This window comes from Danio rerio, chromosome 8 (assembly GCF_049306965.1).
Source record: "Danio rerio strain Tuebingen ecotype United States chromosome 8, GRCz12tu, whole genome shotgun sequence".
Lineage (NCBI taxonomy): Eukaryota > Metazoa > Chordata > Actinopteri > Cypriniformes > Danionidae > Danio > Danio rerio.
This window is the reverse complement of record NC_133183.1, coordinates 50,125,267-50,148,151: the sequence shown is the minus strand read 5'-3', so window position 1 is coordinate 50,148,151 and position 22,885 is coordinate 50,125,267. Positions and strand designations below refer to the sequence as shown.

At 36.4% G+C, this 22,885-nt stretch overlaps 1 long non-coding RNA gene across 2 annotated transcripts in view; it reads left to right on the top strand.

Moving 5' to 3' along the window:
* LOC141375909 (uncharacterized) overlaps positions 1–15,817 on the top strand; it is a 50,234-nt gene extending 34,417 nt beyond the window's left edge. For both annotated transcript variants that reach the window (XR_012384722.1, XR_012384721.1), the window contains exons 3-5: positions 8,098–8,377; positions 12,484–12,612; positions 12,765–15,817. This is a non-coding gene — a long non-coding RNA (uncharacterized lncRNA). The remainder of the gene's footprint in view (positions 1–8,097; positions 8,378–12,483; positions 12,613–12,764) is intronic.
* The last annotated feature ends 7,068 nt before the right edge of the window (positions 15,818–22,885 follow it).

Genomic DNA, 22,885 nt, shown 5'->3' with positions numbered 1-22,885 from the left:
TCCCCCCCTGGGCGGACTCGTGCTTTCCCTATCTGCTAACCACCTTTTTATGCGCACTCCCCCTTTTCAGGGTTAGTCCATATGTAATCCCATTTGTTTCCCCCTATTGGATGCGGATGGTCTCCGCAGCGTCCTCCCTACTGGGATGGCACGCTTCCCAACGTACTGTCGTATATTCCTAGAATTATCTAGACGCTAGCAACTCCCAAAAAAGATACCTATTCCGTAAAACTTCTTTTTGAAGTGGGATAAGTTAGGGCCAAGGGCACGTTGGAGGACCACGCCTCTCATGATCTGGGTGCGTCACGCTTGCCTGACCGCTCTCTCATGGTGGGTGTTGGTAAGGTGCAGTCATTATGGCGCTTTCAATGGGCTCCCAATACGTGGATTTTAACAATCAAATCCACTTATAGTGCTGGAGTTCCCCCCGAAGGGGAACGTTCGAGGTTACTAAAGTAACCCTTCGTTCCCCGAGGAGGGGAACGGAAGCACTATACTCCTTCGCCATAATGACTGTCCCTTAGCTGTTAAAAGTCTCTTCAGCTTAAAAAGGATAGCGTCTGCTGGCGCCAGGTGAGCTTACATACTCAGTTGATTGCTTATGCCGCTCACCTGCGCAGGCTTGCGCTGCCAATTCATTCTTAAATGGCCCGTTCAATACTCTTTCAGACGAGTAGCTTCTGAACCGAACCTCCCAATACGTGGATTTTAACAATCAAATCCACTTATAGTGCTTCCGTTCCCCTCCTCGGGGAACGAAGGGTTACTTTAGTAACCTCGAACGTTCTCTCTGCATTCGCGTGGGTTTCCACCCGGGTGTTTCGGTTTCCCCCACAGTCCAAAGACATGCGGTACAGGTGAATTGGGTAGGCTAAAATTGTTCATATAGTGTATGAGTGTGAATGAGTGTGTATGGATTTTTCCCGGAGATGGGTTGCAGCTGGAAGGGCATGCGCTGCATAAAACATATGCTGCATAAGTTGGTGGTTCATTCTGCTGTGGCGACCCAGGATTAATAAAGGGACTAAGCTGAAAATAAAATAAATGAATGAATGTCTTGTCCAGTTGAGCATTTCCCACTTCTTCAAGAATCAGGACATGACCACTTCAGCTATATTGGTTTCCTTTTATGAAGAGCCAGTTAGTTTGCTGAAAATAATTTATGCTGAGAATATGGATATATGATTGGATGTACTTTTTACCACTGTGTTTCCCCCGCAGTCCAAAGACATGCAGTAAAGGTGAATTGAATAAACTAAATGTGGGATTATATGGTTTTTTCCCAGTATTGGGTTGTAGCTGGAAGGGCATCTGCTGCGTTAAACATATGCTGGATAAGTTGGCAGTTCATTACGGTGTGGCGTCCCCCTGGCACTAAGCTGAAGGAAAATGAATGAATGAATAACGATAACAATCATTAATCTCTATCTGTTAGTCATGTGGCACTATTGTTCAAGTTATGTCCTCTCTGCCTCACTGCCCAAGTGGTTAAAGAGGAAGGGAAAGTGGTCTGGTTGAGCAAAAAGGAAAGGAAACGTGAAAAGTAAGCACTTCAAGAAACAGCAGCAGCAAATTATTGAAAAATTTCCCATATGTTAAGAGCTTCAAATTACAGGCCAGCATGTGTGTGTGTGTCTCTCTCTACCTATCTGTCTGCAAATAATATTGGTTTTTCCTTTATCATTAATAATTACTAAAGTGTTGAACTTTTAGAAAATTTTAGCAAAGTGCCCCTATATCATCACATAAAAACTTTGGCTTAATCCCTTATTTATTAGAAGTCGCTACAGTGGAATGAACCGCCAACTATTAAGGCATGTGTTAAGCAGCGTATGCCCTTGCAGCCGCAACCCAGTACTTGGAAACACAGTACTTGCTAACCACTGAGCCACCATGCCACCTATAATAAATACTTTGTCGATATTATTTATTGTAAAGTTACATGAGTATTTGGCAGAAAGATATTCACAAACAGGAAAGATGCAGACTGGAACTATAGCGCATACACGGATAGGCAGTATTTATGATACATGTATTTTAAATAGGGCTGGGTATCGTTCCAAAATTTGCGATACCGATACCCTGAATTCTATACCGGTTCCGAACGATACTTTTTTCGATACTTTTATTTTAAGAAATATATTTTAACAAGATTAAATAACTCATAATCTCTGAGAAATGTTGGTTTTATTTTTTCAGGATGTTTGGGAAACTTTTCACAGCAGGCTTATCTCTAAGACCAATAAACAAAGGAACAAAAGCACAAAATGAACAAAGTGTAGTTAACACAATATATTAGTACAAATAGTTTTAATAAAGTTCAAGCAGTTTTAAGTCAATCAATTTTACGTGTTTGTGAGGCTTACTGCTGCTTGAAGGTTTAGTTTACCCAAAAAATTTAATTCTGTCATTAATTATCTTCAAATGAAGATATTTTGTATTTAATCCAAGAGCTTTCTGATCCTCCCATAAATAAATCAATGAATAAAGTTATTTTTGTTTACTTTGAAAATAAAATTTGTAAATGCCCTGTGGCATTCACCTTTCAGCAGGAGCAGAGACTATAACATTAATGTGAACAAAACATGAAAGCTAAACTGTTAATGCAGCCAAGGATAAGGACATTTAAATAAGATGTTTAATGTGATGTAAACTTCATCATTTACTGTTAACCTTAAAGCATTTTAGTATCAACTCAGCTAGGTATTTAAAGCCATCGAAACGTTACACAGCCTACGTTAGGTCCAAAAATGATTAATAAATTTACACCGCACAAACCCCGTTTACACTGTCAGGTCTTGATGCCCAATTCCGATTTGTTGTAACGTGCCAAACGGACAAGCAAAAAAATCTAATATAGGCAACAAATTGCAAATGAAAAACGCGCCTAACCCTGAAACTGAAAGCGAGACGTAACTTTTAAGGGGCTGTTTCATATGGATTTATTAATCATTCTTACTGTTCAGTGAACGCAAACTGTCGTAGTTTATTAAAGACGCCTCACTGCACGACAGCTGCGCACCTTCAGCAAACTCATAATTCCTGCAGCATGAGGACTTTATCACTGTTTATGAGCGTCAAAAGTGGCGGATCTGTTTGGCGAGTTTTGCCATCTGTGCCACACTAGCCACTGCTAAATATGCGAAGTGTTGTTTAAGCAGAGAATGGTTCAGTCCTGATTTACCCCCACGCAGTTTATGCAATGGCATGGCCCTGAATTCTAATGTGTGTGCGCATTGTTTTAGAGAGAATAAAGTTGCTCTGTGTAGCCCACAGTGCGTGTATTATTAGCGACAAAAAGCAAAAGTTACAACACGAAGTTCGTCTAACTTTAAGGTGATTTTGAAGCAGAGGAGGTGGAAAAGGGCCGTCAGCTTGCGCTTATGTCTGTTTACCTTTCAGAGTCCCAGCCATCGCGCTTTAATCCTCATATCACATGTACGCATTACAGCCTCACATTTGACAAGCTCTGAACGAGTGGGCGTAACCGCCGTAAACTTTTGATTTTCAAGACAGCCTCGCTGCAGCCAATTACCAGCATTTAACCCAGGCACGTTGACAAGATTATACCCTTGGGTATCGAAATTTGGTACCGAACGGAAATTATTTTTTCAATACTCAATAGTATCGAGACGATTCGTTCAGTGCTTAAAAAGTATCGAACTCGATACCCAGCCCTAATTTTAAACACAAAATTGTATTTTGTCATTTGTATTTGATAGGGTTTATGAAAATGGCTTAATGTTTTGTATCAAAATACTTCAGTGTCTTGTATTTTTGTATTTTTAAACTACTGTAAAATACTTTGTAAGAAGTCTACATCATGAATTTATAAAAATACAGCCTCTGTGTCACGGTTGCAGGTTTGTGCGCTCTTCCGGAGTGTCTGTTTGATAATGTGGGTTTGTTTTGTTTTTGTGGCCCACGTGTATTTGTTTTGGTCACATGTCATGACAGGTACTCAGCTGGATTGATTGTTCACCAGCTGATACTCATCATCGTGCCTATATATGTGCTACGTGTTCAGTGTTCATTGTCAGTTCGTTACTTGTGCTTATGGTGCTTCTTGTCTGTGCTCAGGACCTAAGGAGTTTTTACTGGACCCTGTTTCCTGCCTGATTCCTGCCCTGTTTCTCCTAGTTCTAGGACCGCACTCATTCCTTGCTTTTGTTTTGACTTTGTTAATAAATTATTATTTGTATCACTCGCACTTGGATTCACCAGAACTTTATTTACGTGTGACACTCTGATTGGGGCTTTCATGGCTATTTGCCTAGATCAGCTTCAGATCAGAACAGAAAATATATTAAGAAGGTCATCATTGCTTGGAGTATATGGATGGAAATTATGCAATACATAAAGAAAATAACTTACAAATGGGTATATTTGAGAGCAAGTCAACAGTCATTGAAAATAGTATAGCTTCTGCACAATGCCTAGACCCAGAAAATATAATGGAAGGATGAGGAGCCTTCAGCACACAATCATCCTCGGTCTCAGTGCTGCAGGGGGATATTCAGTAGAACTTTAAAAATAAAAAAAACAGCTTAAGATGGTGTAATAGTGTTCTCTAATGCTGAGCTGCATGATTTTCAAAATAGTAGTTTTCACACTGCATGACTATCTGGGGTAGAGTTCTGTCAGTGCTGTTTACACCATAGGATGGATACAGCAGGATGTTTCACACTGCATGACTTTATAGGAAGAAAGTCAGAGGTAAAACTGAGACTCTTCCAGTTAAAGAAGAAGTAAAACAAACTGAGTAAACTGCACAGATAATAGTAGTTCTAGATGGAATGCTGATGTAGATGCCAAGAAAATAAGACAAACTACTTAAAATAAGTCATGGCAATACGTTTACTTCATTGGCTGTTTTAAATGCAGGTAGTTGATCTGCAGGTGCTCTTTAATGAAGAGGAAAGATGTCTACAGATGCCAAAGTGGCACAATACAGTATATAGGGCAAAAATATTTAATAATTCAGTACTTCTATACAGACTGGTCAAAAACTCCACACAGCAAAAACAGATGACTCCATTTCTTTAGAGATATCATGTTTTATATATATATATATATATATATATATATATATATATATATATATATATATATATATATATATATATATATATATATATATATATATATGTAAAGATTTATAAGATATTTAAATAGTGAATTCATTATCTGTTAAGCATTAACTCTACATTAATTAAAACATAATTAAGAAGGTTGTAACTGCAACTAATGCTGTATTTTTGACTTACAAACATATTTAAAATGTGCTTAATTATTGTACTTTCATACTTTGTTAATGATTTATTTTTCATTCATTCATTTTCTTGTCGGCAAGTTTTTACGCTGCGGATGCCCTTCCAGCCGCAACCCATCTCTAGGAAACATCTACACAAACATTCACACACACACTCATACACTACGGACAATTTAGCCTACCCAATTCACCTGTACCACATGTCTTTGGACTGTGGGGGAAACCGGAGCACCCGGAGGAAACCCATGCGAAGGCAGGGAGAACATGCAAACTCCACACAGAAACACCAACTGAGCCGAGGTTCGAACCAGCGACCTTGCTGTGAGGCGACGGCACTACCTACTGCGCCACTGCCTTGCCCTGATTTATTTTTCATTACTAAATTAAGTATCGCATTATTTACAAATCATTTATATTTAAGAGTAGTTGAGGGGTTTTAGGCTCATTCAGAATGAGTTAGTAAATGATTAATAAACTATTGAAATCAACATTTATATGTCTTATTATTCAGGCATATATTAATGGTTACTATGCATGTTAATAAATGCTTTATTAACTCAACTTCATGCAGTTTTGTGACCTAATCTAAAGTGAGGACTATTCATGCTTTATAAATCCCTTATAAATTACAAATAAAGGCTCAGTTAAATTCTAAACAGGAAAATTGACATAAAATACATTATTCAATTAAAACTGTACTTCATAAATAGAAAAAAAACTGTACAAAATAAATCTGCAACCTTATATCTAAAATCACTGTAGAGTTTAAACATTGCATCTTATTATACTGTTAAAATATTATATTGTTGTTGTTTTATCCAGTTTTATGTCATATTTTGACACTCCTGCAATTTAGCAATGTTTGAACTTTACAGTAATTTAACTTTTTTAGAAAGATTGTAACGATTATTGTTCATTTGCTACTGAGCCTTTACATGTCATCTATAAGGGATTTATAAAGTATGAATACTCAAATAATGAATAGATGAATAGACAATTAATATAATTATTAAGCACATTATATAAATGCTTATAAGACAAGAACACAACATTTGTAGCTGCAGTTATAAACTGCTTACTAATGTTTATTAATGTAGAGTTAATGCTTAACAAATAATGAATTTACTATATGCTAATGCGTAGTAAATGATTTATAGTGTGTCGTTATTATAAAGTGTTACCGATTTTTTTCAACATATTTCTAAACATAATAGTTTAAATAACTCATTTCTAATAACTGATTTATTTCATCTTCACCATGATGACAGTAAATAATATTTGATTAGATATTTTTCAAGACACTTCTGTACAGCTTAAAGTGACATTTAAAGGCTTAACTAGTTTAATTAGGTTAACTAAGCAGGTTAGGGTAATTAGGCAAATTATTGTATAACAATGGTTTGTTCTGTAGACTATCGGAAAAATATATAGCTTTTATTTTTTAATAAAAGGGACTAATAATTTTGACCTTAAAATGGCTTTTAAAAAATTTAAAAACTGCTTGTATTCTAGCCTAAATAAAACAAATAATAAATAAAAAATATTATCAGACATACTGTGAAAATTAATTTTGAATACTTTTAATTTAAATTTTTTTTTTATATATATATTTCCCAAATTATGTTTAACAGAGCAAGGAAATAATCACAGTATGTCTGATAATATTTTTTATTCAGGAGAAAGTCTTATTTGTTTTATTTCAACTATAATAAAAAAGGTTTGAAACAAGTATATATAGCGAGTGAATAATGTCAGAGCAGCCTTGAAAAGAGAAGTCAAACCTATCACAGAAAGAGTGCGTTAAGACAAAATATTAAGAGGTCAAAAATAGTAAGACATGTAATGGTAACACTGTATTTTGATGGTCCATTTGAGTATTAGTAGACTGTCTGCTTAATATCTGTTGATACTGCTCACTCAACAGACCGACTATGAGAAACTTTGCAAATACATGTCAACTTACACTAACCCTAACCCCAACCTAAAAGTCTACTGCCAGTATAATTTAATGAGAATTAGTTGGCATGTAAATGCAATGTAACTTCAATTCAACAAACGGACCATTAAAATAAAGTGCGACCCAAGTAACATCCAATAAGTAAAATATCATCATAATAAAGAACTCATTATTCATACTTATCTGTCGACAAAATGATTGTGTGTACGTGTCAAAGCTAATGTACTGTAAGTCAGTATTTAAAAATGAAGACAAAGTTAGTCATAAGTTACTGTCATTTCCTAAAGCAATTCTGACAGGTACAGTGCCCAGACAAGTCATCTGCAAAGAGTGATGAAAGGTGTTTCAGCTAAATAGTATCATATTTCAAAGTTCTTTCAACATCCATTCCTTTGTTGATTTTTTTTTTTTCAAGTGGCTGCATTTGTAAATGTATGGTTGTCAACCAACTTGTAGCAAATATTTTGTAGTTTGTGTAAGCAATTGTGTTGAATTTGAGTTAAAGGTAAAATGTTTTATTAATTTATTTAATTTAAAACATGGGAAAAAAATTATCGAGCCTGACTTAGCATGAATGTTGTTTCTCAGAAGGTTCCTGCTCTACAGAATATAAAAACATATAGCCACCCATAACATCTCATCCATCAACATATGAGAACAATACAAACAATTACCAAACATACAAAATCTCATTGACTACAGTGATAGTTAACCAACAGATGACGATGTTTTTTTTTTAAGTCTCAGTGTTGGTATTGTTTTTAGAGGTTGTGGGATCTCATTCCAGGCGTTTTGAATACATAAACGAAATGTCTCTGTCAATAACAGTTTTTAAAAGCCAGTAACATCAAACATTCCTTTGTTACAGATCTGTTGGAATGATCAGTCCTTGATCCAGTTCTGTGGGCACAAATGTCTTATTGATGCCAGAGGTCAGAGGAGAATGACCAGACTGGTTCAAGCTGATAGAAAAGCAACAGTATTCTCATATGTCCACTCCTTACAATCGAGGTATGCAGAAGAGCATCTCTGAACACACAAAACGTTGAACCTTGAGGCAGATGGACTACAGCAGCAGAAGGAGGGTCAGAATTAAGCATCAACAACACAAAAGCATGAATCCTTCCTGCCTTGTATCAACAGTTCAGGTTGGTGGTGGTGGTGTAATGGTGTTGGGGATGTTTTCTTGGCACACTTTGGTTCCATAGCCGCGTTTCCACCATCGCGCCTAAAGCGAGCAAGCCAAGGACAGTCGCATTTCCACTGTCACTACCGGGGCCTAATCGGGCCAAAGCGGGGCTTTCTTGGGGCCATCGGCCAGCCTTTTTCGGCCCGCTGAATACCTTGGGCCAAAAAGGGCCAACTAGGGCTTCGGAGCGGAGTGAAAGGAGAGGCGGACACAGAATTCTGATCGTACACGAGTACATGTGCCAAACAAATAAATAAATAAGGGAAAGAAAACATCTAGCCTTATAGGCTGGGGTCTTTTTGCCTATTATCACCTTTATGTTTCTTTTAAATGTAAGGCTGTTGCATAAAATAATACAGTTTTAATTTATAAGTTACTATCGAAAGGATCCTTGCTGCGTCCTCCTTGATGTTTTAAGAACGCATAATAATCTTTACACCATATTAAAGACACAGCAGACAGTAAAGGTTGTTGAGAGTTTTTGAAGTTTAAAAGGTGTATTTGTGCACGTTTAGATGCCTGTATGTGTGTGTGAGACCGAGCAAAAGAGCGCTCCCTTCAAAGCTCTGTTGATGCCGCGAGCGGCTTTTTTTATTTTTATTTTGGAGATAATACACAATATAAATACAACAGAAAGACATAAAACTTAACAAATTACGTGCCCACTTTCGTAGACTATAAACAATATAGTGTCATATCTTGATAAAATAGCCTAAGCTATAATGAAATATAATTTAAAGAATTACAAATATCGGATATAGGCTAATAAAATCACATTGAATAAATAAACCAATATAAAATAAACAAAAGCTAGCTAGAACAATGTAGGCAGCCTATATACAATACATAAATCAAACAGTTTTAAAGCCACATATAACTTTCATTTTACAAAGACCTATCTGAAAAAAAAAAAAAAAGATTTTAAATATTTTCTAAAAACAATAAACACCGGAGAATGTTTGAAATATTATTAATAAAGTATTTGGATACGATGATATTAATTAAATCGTGCAAACAGAGCATTTTTGGGTGAGCGAAAGCAGAATCTAGCCCAAATACAAAATGTGTTCTATATCCTCAAACAAATGTTTATGTGCTTATATGATGTGGTTGCATTTATAAATGAAACTTTAAATGAAGAGCTTTAGTGAATAGCTGCTGAGCGCAACAAATATGGCTATATTTTATTAGGCTACTTGCCCTTATGCTGAAACACTTAACATGACGCCTATCAAAACAAGGATTTTATAAAATACATTTCATACCGAGTTATAACAGAGAATTTCTGTGGCGTTGTGTTATGGATGGTGCGCTCACTTTGCTGGGTCCCTCCGTTAGTGGCGAGACTACTCGATGCACAAAGCTAACAGTCGGTCGGCGAGTAATCAAATGTAATGAATGGAAATACACAGGTCTGTGCGTATAGACATATCCTGTACTGCTGTACAGTAACGTGTAATTTGTTTCTGTTTTCTTCATTTTAATGGTTTCGTGATGATGTGATGGTGTGCTTTATCTGCCTGATTCCCGCTGAAGTGGGTGGGTTGTGTGACATTTGATTCATGGGACCTTCCGGGGGCGATGTTTGCGTGACGCGCTGCGAGCTACTGGCCCGACAGTGGAAACGCGACATAATTTCGGCCTCATTACTCATCCCGGGCGATTGGCCCGGCCCGGCCCGGCCCGATAAAAGCCTTGGCTCGCACTGGCCCGATAGTGGAAATGCGGCTCATTAATACCAATTGAGCACAACACAACCTACAGAGTATTGCTGCTAACCATGTCCATCCCCTGCTAAAAATCTGCAGCAGCTGTGTGATGCTATCCTGTCAATATGGACCAAAATCTCAGAGGAATATTTCCAGTACCTTGTTAAATCTATGATATAAAGGTTTGAGGCAGTTCTGAAGGCAAAAGTTTAGTCCAGCCCGGTACCTAATAAAGAGGCCGGTGAGTGTACATACTTTCTACCATAGCATTACATTCTGCCATAGCATTATATACCATAACGGTATGATGGGTCATGCAATGCTGTATGTTAAGGGTACAAATGCAGATTATGTTATTCATTTCTGTCATCAAGGGAAAATTATCTGCAAGATACATGAAATTGTTTGTTTAGATATGTCATTGACTAAGAAAATGTAAAGAATGTGGGGACTGCCGAATAAGCGCAGATAAAATATGGCTGAACTGTTTGTGCTTACTCACACCTACACACAAATTCCAGTCCTTCTAGGAGCAGCATAGTTTACATAACTGGACAACTTTCTACAATACGTACAATTTGATACTTCCTTAATCTGAAGGCTTGTTGAAACTGTATTCCTACAATAGATTTGTCTGGGAAATTGAGTTTCATGTCAAGTTTCATTTAAATTTGCATAGATTAAAATTATTTGCATACAAAAGGCATGCTAGCAGCTTTAAAGCTGCAGATCTTATACATGTTTAAAGGAAAATCAGTATTAAAACACAAGAACTTGCTAATATCTGTGAGAATATGTCATATTGATATGTGGGTAACACTTTACAATAACAGTACATGGATAATGATGTATTAATATGTAAACTAAACATTACTTTATTATGAGTATGAGTGATTAGCTAAGGTGCACACTAATTATGAACTTAACTACAACACAAGTCACATGAGTTTATGTGTGAATAACTGCTGCCTTAATTACTTGTTAGTACATACAGTTATGTGTTAAATAACATTTAAGTTTAAGCTAAATGTAACTGACTTGATCTCATGAGCGGGTAATGTATAATTATGTCATGACTTTACATGGAGGGGCACATCACCATTGACTCATCCTTAACTTCTCATGAACTCCAGTGTTTAAACTGTTGATGTTGACCGAACACTTTTTGTATTGTTATTCAGTGTTAACACACAGTAGATGGACATGCAAAAAGGCTCGTACAAACCGGGAAGCTTTTTGTTTTAATTTATTGTCAGCGTTTTTCAAGATGTTTTTTTCCGATTTAAACCCAATCGATTTTCACTGGCGTTGAGCAGAAGAGTATGCAAAATCACTCCTTGACGTTAGATGGCGCTTCACAACTTTAAGCTTCTGACACCCGCTTGTAACATAGAAAAAGACAAAGTTGACATGCTTGTTGTTATGGATGGTTCAAGCAGCAGCTCCAGCTGTAGTGATGAATAAATGATTGTTGCTCACCAGAGCAATAAGCTGCTCCACGTTCATATATTGACAGTTTTATGTTAAGGAGTTCATGAGTAGTTAAGAATGGGTTAATAATGAAATGTTTAGTTTACATATTACCACATCATTATTCATGTACCGTTATTGTAAAGTGTTAACAATATTTGTACTTGTAAGTTGAAATCTACAGCTCGGTGACACATAGTCAATGATGGAATCACCCGTGTTTGGAATTCAAGTTGCAGATAATAGCTATATTAGTCAAATGTATTTCACATAAACAAAATGACACAATTTTCAATGACACATTTTCCTTAACATGTCCTTTCCTTATTTCAGTTTTGCTGTACAACCACTAATGGGCACTCATAGCCTTTCAGATGTGGCAAGACAAGAAATCCTAGTACTTTTGCGCTGCTCCTGTAGCAAAACTCACTAGTGCATTTTTTAAACACATGTGAAAACTGTGGGGTGGGGGTATTAACGCCAAAGCCGTTTTATTGGCAGATTCCTGACCAATGAAAAATGCCAAAAGTGTAAAAGAACATTTCTATGAATATGTATCATTTGGTTTTAAAAAACTTGTATTGATTTTTTTTTTTTTTATTAAATATCATTACTTTTATGATTTTCTACAACAGTAAAAGAGCAGGTGAGTGTTTTATTACCTGAACTGTTTTATTGTGCAAAACGTTAGTAGGTGTGCTGCATGAACACATTATTCTTACTTGCACTTTCCACCCATAAAAACTATGGTGTGCTGCAGGAACATGTCAAATGCCCTGTTTGGATGACAAAGTAGGTTTGAAAACTTATTAACAACGTTGATGTTTTGTTTATGTTTGGTTCTTACTAATTTTCATTGTTGAGGCTTACTCATTTATTAAACCAGGCTCTACGGTGGCTTTGTATCTCACGGAAAAGCAAACCAGTTCTTAAAAGGCTCGACAGACAAACCAGTTCCAAGCTCCCAATAGGACCATGTCTGAACTAGCACCTGTCTCATGCTGAAGGAAAAGAGGTATGTCCTTTAAGAAGAGAATGGGTATGGTCTTGGTATTCCTGCCAAATTTGCCTCACCATGCCGTTCCACCAATGAGCTGGCGTGTGGTGGGTGTTCTGGAGAATAATGGCTTTCATTGCATCATCTAAGGATTTCTGTCCCTTTATCAGGTGTGGATAGTGAATTTTGTGGATGACGTCCCAGAACTCTGTCATCAGATTTGGAGCAGGCTTGACAACAACCTCTCTTCTGACCACAACTTATTCTGCCTAATTATGAAAAAAGGTCCAAGTATTTGCCTGATCTTTACAGTCCAGTCCTACTTATTCTAATCCTTCAGTGCAACTCTTGAATCCATAGAAAGAGCCTGTACCTACAATTCACTCTCTTCAGTAAGCTAGACCCTGAAGTGTATTTGTCTTTGCATACCCTATCTAATGTGCTGGTCATGCTGCCTATAGGATCATGAGAGAGAAGTGTCCATCAATTTTCCCTTTCAAAATAGCAGTTATGAACACTTTGGTTTGGAATGGAACTGTGATATAATGACCCTGATTATTTGCACTCTGAAGTGACAAACCACTGAAGTGCCATCCTTAATCCTAACTCCGTCTGCTCCACTATGAACTCCTTTTACAGAAGGAAAAATATGAAACTTACTTTTGAGTTAATTTTCAGTTTTAAGGATCTGCTTGTATGTTTGTTTTTTGTCTTTGTGTATGTTTGTATCCTCTTGTTTGCATGTGATTTTGTTCCTGTATCCCCATAGTTACTGATTGACTTTTTTAAATTGGACTCTCATTGAGATAACCAACTAGTAGAGCTCCATGAATGAACATTGTTCCAACTGACCCTTCGCAAAGTCTCGCCCCCCTTCTCACTGTCCGACATTCTTAAAGGGCACCTATGATGAAAATTATCTTTTGTAAACTGTTTGGGTGGAACTCTGTGTAGGTATGTGTCCACAGTCATACTGGGATGATATAAAGACAATAAGTCTCTTTTTTTAAATTTCCTGACATTAAAATAGGATCCAAATCCCTCCAATTTTGAGGCCCACGACAACGTGATGTAGTAGTTTAGTTTCCACACCCATCGAATCAATTGGCAGACGCGTATTACAGTTTTTCATGATCGCTAACACGCTAAAATGAAACTTTTCCCACAACTACCAAAGCAAGGAGCAAAGCACAAGGCTAGATCTGCACAACTGTAAGCACATTGTCAGCTTCACACTTTTTGCAAAACATTACACACAGTGATATGCAAATCACTAAACACACTTGGATGCTTTTGACTTTTGACAAGGGAATTTCCTTGCAATTGCAAAGCAAAGGCCTTCAAATGAACACACACATGAACCATTGGTTAAACACAGCCATCAAGTGTGCACACACACTGCTGCAAAACTGTAGACACATCAATCAGCTGTAACCACATAAAAAAGCAATAGGTATAAACTATTAGTCTTCAATAAACATGTTTACAGTAATATAGCTATAAATAGTTGTCTTCAATTAATATGTTTTACAGGAGCTATAAACATTAATCTTCAATAAATAAGCCAATGTTGCAGTATGGAAGAGGAAGCATGAAAGTGGGGAAAATTGTTTTATGTATTTTTTTTTTGTATACAATGAAATGTATACATCACCAGAAAGCTAAATATATAAGCTTTACATTTGTTGTATGGTTGGTTCGGATAAGACAATATTTAGCTATCAGTCTATCACTGTTTGGTGAATACAGTATGTTCATGGACTTCATAGCAATATCTCTCAAACCCTGATTATATCAGTATTAGTCAGTTAAAAATTATACAAATGTTTCACATTGATTATAGCAGTGTTTAAATGAAGCAAACTGATTTATATTGAATGAGCCGTGTGTGTTCTGTACGGTGTTAAAATTGTGTTTTTTCATAGTGTTGTGAAGTTTTTATTTTGCAAAAGTTCTGATGTGTTCTGCTGTTTGTGTGTGTGGATGTGTAAATTGTGTGTAGTGTATTGACAAAATGAGCCTTAATTTTATAATTTAGCTTACAGTTTTTTTCCAATTGTTTACACACATTTTCTGTAAGCAGGTCTCATAATGTCAGAACTCTACACACAAATCACAAAACACACAAAAATGAAACTCTACGTTCAAAACGATGTGATTTCTTCTCAAAATTGTATTTTGTTTTCAAATGAAACACACAAGCCATCACATGAATAGACATTTATAACAACAGTTGAACACTGATGTGCTGAATGTAAAACACAATGACCATTCATCATAATGACTTACTGTCAGTCTTTTTTGTTCAGTGTTACACTTACTACAGACAGACAGTACATAGGCCTACAAAAGTACACTGTAAAATATTTCAGAATATTGTTTTATACAAAACACACAAATACTAAATACATTTTACTGTATTTTCCCCACAAAAACTGTGTACACAGTGTTCGTCCCAACCAACACAAAGTTGTATATAACATTGTCTACATGTACCATCAACAGAAGTATTTACTGAATACAGTCACAGTAAAAAAATAAATAAATAAATAAAAACAGCTATACTGCATCCTCTTTTCTGTTTTGGTCTGGCCAAGCAGTGGGGGAAATGTCACCTTGCATGGCGAATCCAGCCATGAAAAGCATCAACTGCTATTGCTTGGAAAAGGGGTATACGTGTGTGTGGATTTCGGTCATACACTTTCCATCTCCAGACAGAAAAACAATTCCTCAATAGGTTTGAGGAATGGAGAATATGGAGGGAGATAAACCACTAAAAATTGTTGGTGGGCAGTGAACCAGTTAGAATCCAGATGAGTTCTGATTTCTAAATTGAAATTCTGTGAGACAAGTGTTTACTCATGTGATGAGTTATTATGTAAAGTAAGGCAACTGACTTTACAGTTTTGAATGACAGTGTGTTCCTTGTGAAAACAAAAGATTTTCTGCATGAAAATTGTGTAAAATGCAGAAAATTGTGTGTAGTGTTTTGAAAAAAGTGTGTTTTAAACCTGCAATTTGAGTGTAAAGCAGGAATCGTGCTTGTAGTTTAGCAGAATTGGTTCAGGGGTTGGTGCATCAGTCACATGTTGTAGAAATTGTGTCTGAAGTACAAGTAATTGTGTGTAAACAATTGGAAAAAACTGTAAGCAATCTGTAAGCAAACTGTAACATGTTTCTGTAGTAATGTGTATAATAAAATAAGACATGACGTGCGCAAAGCAACTGGGATTAAGAGATCTTCTGAGCTCGCTGTGATCATCATTTATCATCAAATATGATCAAGAAGGACTTTTACAGGTTTAAAACATTTAATATGGTGCATGTTTGTAATGAATAACAGTGATTTTACCAACTTTACTTTTATCACTACAGCCGCATGTCTGTGCAAAAGAAGATGCTTCAATCCCGGTTTGTGGACGTTAAATCAGATTTATTATGTACATTAAAATAATGGACATCCTCACAGTAGTGCATATTAACTTGTATCCTGTCATATTTGCATGCAAAAACAGTGCAAAAGTAAAACTTGCGAACTGTGTGCGTATCCGCCGTGTGTGTTTAAAATCATCATATTTACTTCAAAAACTTCAGGTTCAGACGTTAAGAAAGGAATTATAGTTTCTGTCTCACGTTCCTGTCATCATCAAAAGAAAGATTATCTTTAAGTATCATTAGGTATAAAAATTGGAGAGAATGTGGGGATTGCCAAATAAGTTCAGTCAAAATCTCTGCATCCTTTTACGGGACTAAACTAATTGTTTTCCCACTCCTACACATACATTCCAAACATTCTAAAAACAACATTGTTTATGCTACTAGATTAATGCCTGCAATCCTTTAAATTCCGAACTTCCTTTACGCAGAAGAGTTAGCGATACTCTTGTACAATTCAGAATAATCACTGTGTGAGAACGTTCATGGCAAGTTTCATTCTATTCACACAGATAATAATAATTTAGGCACACCTCAGTATTTTACAGTACTCTTGATTTTCCTGGTTATTCACAGGCAGTTAAATCTAAGACTTCATTATGCATTCTAGATTAACACACAACAAATTTGAGATATCTTTCATGTACACAATTACAAAAAATTGTTTCATAAATCCCACTTAAAAAGAAAGATCAAGTGTAAAAGCAAAATTTGACAAAAAGTTTCAAGTTTATGCAGGCTAAAGAAGCAAGTGTAGTTTCTATCATTTATGTATGTCTTCATCTGAAACTCTGCATGATTGCTGTTTTTTTTGCAAGTATTGTCAGGACAGCCAAAAAAAAAAAAAAAACAAGGATTATGATGTAATGTGCTTTAACGGGCCTGAGCTAGCTGAAACGCTATACTGTTTAAACTTTTCAAGGGAGTAGTCAACATTCTTTTGTTACCCTTGTGTTGTTCTAGATTTTCTGTATACGCCATTCATTTTCTTATGACATAAATTTTATTTTAACACTCAAATCTATTTAGCATGAAGAAACAACTCATCTTTACCATAAACTCCGTGAATGTTAGGTTCTCCCTCTTTATTGTGGAGTTTTTGATTAAAGTAAAGTGTATATTTGTTAATGCTAAAGCGTAAGTGTAAAATGTTTTTAGCAAGACAGTATTCGCAAAAGAGCAAAGCAGATGGTTATTGTGTTTGGGGGTGGAAGGTAGTAGTGTGCACGTGTGAGCTCAAAGTTTTTGTGGTGTTAAGTGAAATTTTTTTATAAACTAATTTCGAAAGGATCAATAAAGCAAAATAAATATTTCTTACTGCAATGCTTCATTTTTTTTTTTATGCAAACCATACATACTTTTTCATAAAGTAACAGACCTTTTACTGTATAGCAGAAAACTCACATTTAAGCACATTCAAGGCAGCATCATAATGAGAAATGTAATTCATTTTTAGTATTATTGTCATCTTTTTCATCATTAATATTCTGTAATTATTAGACATTCATTTCGGAATTATTGCATAAATATCAATGTCTCATCTCAGCCTTAGTTAGATTGTTGTTTCTGGTTTTTGTTAGTCCTAATTGATGTTGTTTTAAGATAAAATAAATCCCTTAAAATACAATTTGCAGTGGTGCTAATTCTTTTTTGTAGGGTAGGCCTAAATATTTGAAGTTGGGAGCACTGGTGCAACCAAGTAAAAAAGTTATTTCGAGCCCTGTTACTATATATCTTGTTGTAAATAAAAAATTTAAACATATTCGTATCAGCTTTGCCGATGGTAGGTGAAAGGGGAGTGGCCATTAAACGACTAGTGAAACATCGTGAAGAAATGTCGGGTCTGTAGCCTATACTATCTGAAAAGAGATGAGTGGAGTGTCAGAACCATACAGAGAGACAGAGGCCGCTGTAGAGGAATATGCAACAGGGCATTGACATTGAACTAGATGGCTACCTGCTGATGGTAACGGCTGACAGTTACTCTGATACACTGGAGTGGTGGCGTCTCCAATGTTCCCACTTCCCGTGCATTAGCCGTCTGGCAAAAAAATACTTAAGCATCCCAGCCACAAGCTCACTCTCCGAGCGTGCATTCAGCACAGGGGGCAATATTGTAACAAGCTCCAGGGCATAACTGAAGCCAGAAAATGTTGACAGGCTGGTGTTCCTGGCAAAGAACTTGAATGTCTAGTTTCATCAGAGTTCAGATGAAGAGAGTTAGTTTTTTGTAAAATGCACACATTATTACACTGTTCTTGTGTTATTACACTGCTAATTTGTGTTTTGTTGTACACTGTTAAGTAAGATCTTTAGGTTTTTGGCAAAATAAATATGTTGAGAATGCATAATACTCTCCCATGTCTCTTTTTGTTAAAGATACCTACCATTTACTTATATTATAAAAAATATTAACTTTTTTCACATACTAAAGGGACCGGACAGGCTACTCCTCCAAAAATGTGATATTATACCGTCACCGTTTAAAAGATGAAAAATACTGTGATATTAATTTAAGGTCATATCGGCCACCCCTAATGCGAACCCCTTACAATCAAGGAATAGGCAGAGCAAACAAATTCTAGTGAGTTCTCAAGACCTACCTCAGCTCGGACTCCCCGCTCTCCCGGTAAAATGGGAAGGAGCCCAAGGCTCAAGGATCTTCTATACTCAGGGGTCTCTCCTGAAACAGCATGCCAAACATGCTTTATTATCAATCATTGGCTAAGTGTGAACTCTTGAAATGGTTTTATAGGCTGTGGGTCAAAATTCACCCAAAGGACATCCATTGTACCCTAAATTTGCACAGCCCTCATGAAAAAAGGAAAATTGAAAATGATAAAATTTTTCTAACGTTGGGGTATATTTAAAAAAAAATCACCAAACTTCAAGATTAATTTTTTTCATGTTTAGTCCTTATGACCATTGATTCAACAGGAGGGTTAATTTACTGCACCATTGACATTTGGAAGTCATTTGTAGACTTTAATTCAGTTTGCATGCATTCATTCATTCATTTTCCTTCCGCTTAGTCCATTATTTATCAGAGGTTACCACAGTGGAATGAACCACCCACTATTCCTGCATATGTTTTTTGCAGCTGGAAAGCTGCAACCCAGCACTGGGAAACATCAGTACACACTCACACGTTAAATAATGTTACATTTGCTTCATAACAGGTGATAACAGATTCATCGTGCTACTTTATTTTGCATTCTAATTCAATTATAAGTGTACACAGTGCAAAATTACAGATTCCATTTCATATTTGAATGCATGAATGAAATCTCATTTGAAATGTGCTAAACAAAGTTTCATCATTGTCTTTCCTCAAGGTTTCATCACTGTTTTTTTTTTTTTTTTTATATTGCCAGTGTTTCTTCATTGTTTTCTCCAGAATATTAAGCATTCCTGGTGCTACCAGTAGTACAAGGAATCCCCACAAGCCACATTTTCTCCACAAAGTTAATACAGGACTAGCAGTATTATGCAACCTCAACTATGCGCAAAACAGTGAGTTGCAGAGTCATGGTTTCACTCGTGCTAGTTTCTGTTCTGTCTGTGATTGCAACAAAAGGAAGTATTTTGAATTTATCAAACAATCAACACCATAGGTGTAAACAGCATATTTCCTCAACAAAATGAAACAATGCTTAGAATCGAGAGCGTTGGATTACCGTGGGTTTAGTTTCTAGATCATTTCCTTAATTATTCCAGAGGTGTTTTTAGTCTTTGTTTAAATGAATGAGACATTTGGACACACTAAAGAAAATCCTAAAAACTTTCTGGCCTAAATTCTTTTTACAGTTGGATTTAAATCTGTATAAAAAATCGAATAGATCAATAGATCCATAATGGTTACAGATGCTTAAGATAAAAATATTTTTCCATAGAAAATAAAAGAAGATATTTAAAAATTTTATGTACAGCATGCATGTTTGCCGATTAAAGCTAATGCGAACTGAAACTTTTTGATTAGAAACATTACTGAATATTTAATATAGTGTAACTCCAAGTTTTTATTATATACTGTATGTAGTCATTTAGAACTTAGGTTAGTTTAGTAATTTAATTCGGTCATTATTTGCTAACACTATGGGCTCTATTTTGACGGTCCATGCGCAGAGCGCAAAACACAGGGCGCAAACGCTTTCAGGGTGTGTCAGAACGCATTTTTGCTAATTTAAGGATGGGAAAATCCGCTTTGCGCCTTGGTGCATGGTCTAAAAGGGTTGAGTTTATTTTCTTAATGAGTTATAGGTGTGTTTTGAGAATAAACCAATCAGAGTCTCATCTCCCATTCCCTTTAAGAGCCAGCTGCGTCGCGCCAAAAGCACATTTGCTATTTACAGGACGTAAAGTAAGTCTAGGTGGAAAAACTAAGCATTTCACCAGCAAACAGTTAACAGTTTTTTTAACAGAAAGCTGTTAAACAGAGCATCTACTGCATGAGAATGAGAGATAATGGATCTACTTTCACTTTCGCTCTTGGACCTTTACGCGCAGACATCAATTAGTCTATAAATAATTAATTGCGTTTGTTAAGCGCAAATATTCGTTTCAAAACTGTTTCTAAATTCAGTGCTAATTTTCAGAAAATTAATAAATGAACAATAATAACGAAGTGTGTTCAAAACCCTGAGTTATATCCTAAAACACATGCTGTGCCCCATATGGTCTAAAACCTGACAGGTGGGCAAATCTAAGCTTGTTTTTAATAAAACAAATATAAATATGGATGTAATAAATAATACTGCTAATAATAATAACATTATACAAAAGCAAATTGTTATGAATGAACTTGCGCCACATTGCGCCGGGTGTATGATAGGGTCCTATGTATGTTTCAAACCATTATGACTTTCATTCTTCTGTTAAACCCAAAATAAGATATTTTAAAGAAAGCTAAAAACCTTTAACCACTGACTTCCATGGTATTTGTTTTATTCTACTACTAAAGTGCCATAAGATGACTATCAACTATCACCTCTGTCTAATTGAATTTTATATAAAAATGGAAAAAAAGGTAGTCTAACTAAAACTCAAAATGTGGGGCAGTGTTCAGGCACGTGCACAAATAGGGCTCAACCTGTGCAGTGCACATGCCCTTTTTAGTCTTGGATAGAAAGTGCCCTTCCAAAATGATCAAAAGTGCCCCTGCGACGCGACTCACTCTCCATCATCCCGCCCTTCAGTAGGCGCACGACAACACTGATCTTGAGTACGCGTGCTCAACCCTCCCTCCCCCGCTTTACAGTACGCGCGCGACAACACAGCTGATCAGAACCACCGCCCCCAACCCCAGTCCCCCAACCCCGCTCTTTAAAAAAATTATCCTGCACATGATTACAATACATACATAAAATACAAATCATGCGTGATTGTATTGTACACTGTTAAACGTGATAAGTTAACCCAAACTGTTTGAGGAAACCGATTGTGCAAAAAAAAATTAAGTTTTGAAGCAAATTGGTTGTAAGTGTAAGTGCTGTAAACCAAATTAAGTCCAAACAATTATACAAAATATATAATTAAATAATTATTTAACTTTATGTGTGACCATAACTCTTTTTCATGAAGTCAAAATAAAATTTTTTTTATTGTAATTTAATTAAACTTATTTCATTTAGTGATTTTTACTCTTATGTTTTACAGTGTAATATTAAATGTACCCAGATTAAATGTAAAATAAAGTTACTTGAGAGAGAGAACAGAAATTAAGGACCAAAGAGAGAGAAAGAAGAAAGACTCCAGAGCAGGAAAGACCAGAGCAGGAAGAAACAGTGCAGGAAAGAACAGAGCCGAGCAAAAAAAGTCCAGAGCAGGAAAGAGCAGAGCAAAAAGAAAAAAAGCAGAGGAGGAAAGAGCAGAGCAGAACAAAAAAGACCAGAGCAGGAAAGAGCAGAGTAGAGCAAATAGTATGCATGTGTGTATAAAACCAGAGCAGGTACGCGCAGAGCAAAGTTTAAAATCCAATTTTTTTTCCCTTGACCATGTGACCAAAGCCCAAAAGACATTCCAACTGACCAATGAAGAGCTTTATCAATATGTGAGCACATCGTAAACCCATGAAAGCTTTAGCTTTAGTACTACCAGGAAGACTGAGATGTCACATCATTTATAATAATCATCTTGTCAGCCTATAACAACCAAACAAGCCATATCTATAAGCCCATCAAAACAATCTGTTACGCTGCACTCAGGTGACCCTGCAGAAGTTTCTGTGATGGTGCGGAAGTTTGGACTTCTGACGTTGCTTATGTCTCACAAGTGTGTTAGTTTCTCTGTCCGTGTTCGCGTAACAGCTTAAAATCAAATCACTTCATTTTCGCTATTGATTGATTTTGCCATTTCATTCCTTCATTCCATTTTCATTACTCGCTGATCCGCCGATCGTACGTTTAAGGGTGCTTTCACACCTGCCTTATTTAGTTCGATTGAATCGCACTAGAGTTCGTTTCTCCTTTTGGTATGGTTTGTTTGGGCAGGTGAGAATGCAGCAATTGTACTCGAGTGCACACCAAAAGCGGACCAAATAAGCGTACCGAGACCTGCTTGAAAAGGTGGTCTCGGTACGCTTTCATACAAACCCTGGAGCAGTTCGTTTGTGGTGAGAATATGATCCGTACTAAAACAGGTCTAACCGCAAAAAGTACTGCGCGTTTTGGACTAATTCAGCTGCCGTAGGCCGATGCGCTGTGCATTATGGGATATGGAGGAAAAATATTTGTTGACAGCGCTTTACCAACAGAGAGAGAGAGGGGAAAACATTACCTGATGGATCGTTGGTAATATTTCCGCAAGATGACCATGTTGCAGTTCAGCTAAATTAATTCACGTCTCCTCCTGAAGTGAC